The following is a 5,441-nucleotide window of genomic DNA, read 5'->3' as shown; positions in this document are numbered from 1 at the left end:
CTTTGCTTTAACATCCGTAAGTTGGACGCTCCACTTGCTCAGTCTTTAACGCTCCTCTGTTTCGCGCGGTCGCGTGAGCCATGCGTCCGCGTCGCTTCTCGCTGGTCATCTCCTTAATTTCTTGTGTTCCTTCCATTTTTGCAAGCTTTCTTTCTAATTTCCAAGTCATTCATGCCCTATAAAGCCTGAAACACTTAACACATATATCACGGCATCGAATGGAATAAAGAAGAATTAAAATACATAATTAAAAGTCTCTAGGAAGCAAGTTTTCAACCATGAAGTATTTTTAGGAAGGAATTGTAACTACATGCTAATTTAATGAATATGTAGATAAAGATATGATAAAATCACTCAATTAAACACAATATAAACCATAAAATAATGGTTTATCAGGGCACCTTCTTGTCAAGTCCTTAAACCTCTCCCATGCTTCATAGAGAGTTTCACCATCTTGTTGCCTGAAGGTTTGCACCTCAACTCTCAACCTGTTGATTCTTTAAGGAGGATAGAATCTCGCCAAGAATTTGTTTACCACATCTTTCCAGGTTGTCAAACTCTCCTTCGGGAAGGATTCCATCCATTTGGATACTTTATCCTTGATTGAAAAGGGAAACGGAAGCAGTCTATAGGTGTCAGGATGAACACCATTAGACTTTACAATATCGCATATCCTTAGAAAGGTGGTGAGATGTTGATTTGGGTCTTCTTGGGCACTTCCTCCGAATGCACAGTTGTTCTAAACGAGGGTGATGAGCTGGGATTTTAGTTCAAAGTTATTCGCATGTATGGTTGGCTTTTGGATGCTACTTCCATATTTTCCTGGGTTTGGATTGATATAAGAGCCTAGAACTCTTCTCTCTTGCCCAACATGATTTACTGGACCTTCTCTAGCATGGTTGTGAGCCTCTTCTTCATGGTGGTTCTCCATATTCTCCTCCAAATTTGGTTCAAAATACTCTTCCTCTTCCTCAGCACCAACGACTCTCTTTCCTCTTGCTTCCCTCCTTAATCTAAGGAAGGTCCTCTCAGGTTCAGAATCAAAGGAAGTTGAAGCCCCGCTTTTTCTACCTGTCATACAACCAACAAGGCAAAAAGCAAGAGAGAAAATGAATGGAAATTACTCTTGTTAGAATGGCCGTTAGTGTGAGTGATGTAATATATCAAACAGTTAGTGGGTTAGTTAACTAACTTGTAAACAATGACGAAATCACAACAAATGGGTAAAGGATAAAGGAAAGAAAATAACTAAAACTGAAAGTAAATCACTCAAATGGAATTAAACAAAATAAAAGAAAAATGTTCAATCTAGTTATCCTCCGACTTAATCATTTTCGACACGAAATCAATCCCCAGCAACGGCGCCTGGTGCACGAATTGTGAATCACACTTTTCACAACTCGTACCACTTACCAGCAAGTGCACTGGGTCGTCCAAGTAATACCTTACGTGAGTAAGGGTCGAATCCCACGGAGATTGTTGGTTTGAAGCAATCTATGGTTATCTTGTAAATCTTAGTCAGGAAGTCAGTTATGTTTATCAGTTGAATTGCGAATAACGAAGAGAGCATAAATTAAAGGTTACTTGTTATGCAGTAATGGAGAATATGTTGGAGTTTTGGAGATGCTTTGTCTTCTGAATCTCTGCTTTCCTCTGTCTTCTGATTTACGCATGCACGTCCTCCCATGGCAAGCTGTATGTAGGGGGTCACCGTCGTCAATGGCTACATCCCATCCTCTCAGTGAAGAATATGCTCACATGCTCTGTCACAGCACGGCTAATCATCTGTCGGTTCTCGATCATACTGGAATAGGATTCTTCATCCTTTTGCGTCTGTCACTAACGCCCAGCACTCGCGAGTTTGAAGTTCGTCACAGTCATTCGATCATTGAATCCTACTCGGAATACCATAGACAAGGTTTAGACTTTCCGGACTCTCATGAATGCTGCCATCAGTTCTAGCTTATACCACGAAGATTCTAATTAAGAGATCTAAGAGATACTCATTCAATCGGATATAGAACGGAGGTGGTTGTCAGGCACACGTTCATGGGTTGAGGAAGGTGATGAGTGTCACAGATCATCACCTCCATCACAGTTAAGCGCGAATGAACATCTTAGATAGGAACAAGCTTGTTTGAATGGAAAACAGAAATACTTGCATTAATTCATCGAGACACAGCAGAGCCCCTCATCCCCAACAATGGAGTTTAGAGACTCATGCCTTCAAAGAGTACAAAGTTCATATCTAAAAATGTCATGAGATACAAAATAAGTCTCTAAAAGTTGTTTAAATACTAAACTAGTAGCCTAGGTTTACAGAAAATGAATAAACTATAGCAGATGGTATAGAGATCCACTTCTGGGGCCCACTTGGTGTGTGCTGGGGCTGAGATTTAAGTAATTCACGTGCATAAGGCCATTTTGGGCGTTCAACGCCAGGTTTGGATCCATTTCTGGCGTTGAACTCCAACTTTTAATCCGTTTCTGGCGCTAGACGCCAGAATTGGGCAGAGAACTGGCGTTGAACGCCAGTTTACGTCATCTATCCTTGAGCAAAGTATAGACTATTATATATTTCTGGAAAGCTCTGGATGTCTACTTTCCAACGCAATTGGAAGCACGCCATTTTGAGTTCTGTAGCTCCAGAAAATCTACTTTGAGTGCAGGGAGGTCAGAATCCAACAGCATCAGCAGTCCTTTTTCAGCCTAAATCAGATTTTTGCTCAGCTCCTTCAACTTCAGCCAGAAAAATACCTGAAATTACAGAAAAACACACAACTCATAGTAAAGTCCAGAAATATGAATTTTTCCTAAAAACTAATGAAAATAAACTAAAAACTAACTAAAACATACTAAAAACTATATGAAATTAACTCCAAAAAGCGTATAAAATATCCGCTCATCACAACACCAAACTTAAACTGTTGCTTGTCCTCAAGCAACTAGACAAATAAAATAGAAGACTAATAAGTTGAGAAGCAATAATATCTCAGAGTTTTTGAGTGAAGCTCAGATTCTAATTAGATGAGCGGGACTAGCAGCTTTTTGCTTCCGAACAATTTTGGCATCTCACTTTATCCATTGAAGCTCAGAGTGATTGGCATCTATAAGAACTTAGAATTCAGATAGTGTTATTGATTCTCCTATTTCAGTATGATGATTCTTGAACACAGCTATTTCATGAGTCTTGGCCGTGGCCCTAAGCACTTTGTTTTCCAGTGTTACCACTGGATACATAAATGCCACAGACACATAATTGGGTGAACCCTTTGGATTGTGACTCAGCTTTGCTAAAGTCCCCAATTAGAGGTGTCCAGAGTTCTTAAGCACACTCTTCTTTCTGCTTTGGACCTTGACTTTAACCGCTCAGTCTCAAGTTTTCACTTGACACCTTCACGCCATAAGCACATGGTTAGGGACAGCTTGGTTTAGCCACTTAGGCCAGGATTTTAGTCCCTTAGGCCCTCCTATCCACTGATGCTCAAAGCCTTGGGATCCTTTTTATTACCCTTGCCTTTTGGTTTTAAGGGCTATTGGCTTTTTCTGCTCTTTTTCTCTTTTTTTTTTGCTGCTTTTTCTTGCTTCAAGAATCATTTTTATGATTTTTCAGATTATCAATAACATGTCTCATGTTCATCATTCTTTCAAGAGCCAACATATTTAACAGTCTTAAGCAACAAATTCAAAAGACATATGCACTGTTCAAGCATTCATTCAGAAGACAGAAAGTATTGCCACCACATGTAACTAATTAGAATTTCTCTTATTAAAACTCAAAATTTTATTGCCTCTTATTCAAAAGATCTACTATTTTATTCATGTTTGCTGATGATGAGAAAAATAAACTATAGCTTAATTGGAGATAAGACCAAAATAGATACTGATTACTACTATATGACTCCTAAGGTGAACTTTTCTAATGACACTATCACAGATTTAAAGCAGAAATTGGAATTTAACAACCTTTATTCTGGGGGAACAGGGGTTCCTCTGATCCTTGGGGTGCTCGGTCCTGCAAGAGATAACTTCTAGCGCTTTAAGTCCCTTAAGTCACGCCCTTGCTCCTCTTATTCTTTAAACATATAGGTAAGAATTTGACTGTGTTCCTTCTGTTCTTTTATTATTTGCTCCATAGCTTCCCGTATCATGGTGATAGACGTCTCAAGATACTCCCAATATTCAGATTGAGGGATTTCTGGGAGGAATTCCTGCGCTTGTTATTTTTCCATTGATGCCTTGGTAATTGGTTTCTCAACTGAGATGTACTCAGTTATTCCCATCCTTACTCCAGCATCCTTGCAGAGCAGCGATATCACGCTTGGATAAGCCAACCTGGCCTCCTTAGAATTTTTGTTAGCAATTTTGTAGATTTCAGCAGAGATCAGCTGATGAACTTCCACTTTCTTTTCCATCATGATTCAATGGATCATCACTGCTCTTTTAACTGTGACTTCAGAACGGTTGCTAGTAGGCAACAGAGAATTCCCAATGAAGTCCAGCCATCCTCTGGCGACTGGTTTGAGATCTTCTCTCTTGAGTTGATTTGGGACACCCTTTGTGTTGGTGGTCCACCTGGCTCCAGGGATACATATGTCCTCTAGAATCTTATCCAGACCCTTGTCTGTTCTCATCATTCTCCTGTTGAAGGAATCTGGATCATCTTTCAGCTGAGGTAGCTTTAAGATTTCTCTGATCTTGTCAGGGGTGGTATGAACAATCTTTCCTCTGACCATGGTCCGATATTCATAGAAGGCAGTTCCAGATAGTTTTTGCTTGTCAGTCTGCCACATATTAGCATAGAACTCCTGGATCATATTCCTTCCCACCTTCGTTTCAGGATTAGCTAGGACTTCCCAGTTCCTGATTCGAATTTTCTCCTGGATCTCCGGATATTCATCTTCTTTCAAATCGAATCTAACTTCCGGGATCACTAATCTCAGACCCATTATTTTGTTATAATGGTCCGAATGTTCTTTAGATAAGAACTTCCCTTGATTCTAAAGTGGTTTTGGAACGCTCTCTTTCTTGCCTCTTGGAGTGGGTTGTTTTCCTTTGGGGGCCATGATCTTAGTGATCGCGGATAAACACACCAAACTTAGAGGTTTGCTTGTCCTCAAGCAAAAGAAAAGAAAGGAGAGGGATAGAAGGAGAGCTAGGTGCAATTGTTGATGGGAGAGGAGGGAGCCCGAACTCAAATTTATAGGGGGGGAGGGTGGGTTTTCGAAAAAAAAGAGATAAAGATATGATAAAAAGATTTATTTGGAAAAGATAAGATAGAAGATATGATAAGAGAAAATATAGTTTAAAATTGAGAGGATATAGAAGATTTTTGAAAAAGATAGATTTAGATTTTGAAAAAAAAGATAAAGTGGAGGTTTTGAAAAAGATATTGATGAGTTGAAAAGATAGATTTGTAAAAAAAAATTTTGAAAAGAGTT

General features: G+C 39.4%; 1 non-coding gene across 1 annotated transcript; it reads left to right on the top strand.

Moving 5' to 3' along the window:
• Positions 1-383: 383 nt before the first annotated feature.
• LOC112760483 (small nucleolar RNA R71) lies at positions 384-490 on the top strand. Its single transcript, XR_003180921.1, has one exon. It is a non-coding gene; the product is annotated as a small nucleolar RNA R71 (small nucleolar RNA).
• Positions 491-5,441: the final 4,951 nt, after the last annotated feature.

Source organism: Arachis hypogaea, chromosome 16, assembly GCF_003086295.3.
Source record: "Arachis hypogaea cultivar Tifrunner chromosome 16, arahy.Tifrunner.gnm2.J5K5, whole genome shotgun sequence".
Taxonomy (NCBI): domain Eukaryota; kingdom Viridiplantae; phylum Streptophyta; class Magnoliopsida; order Fabales; family Fabaceae; genus Arachis; species Arachis hypogaea.
This window is presented reverse-complemented; position numbering and strand designations above follow the sequence as displayed.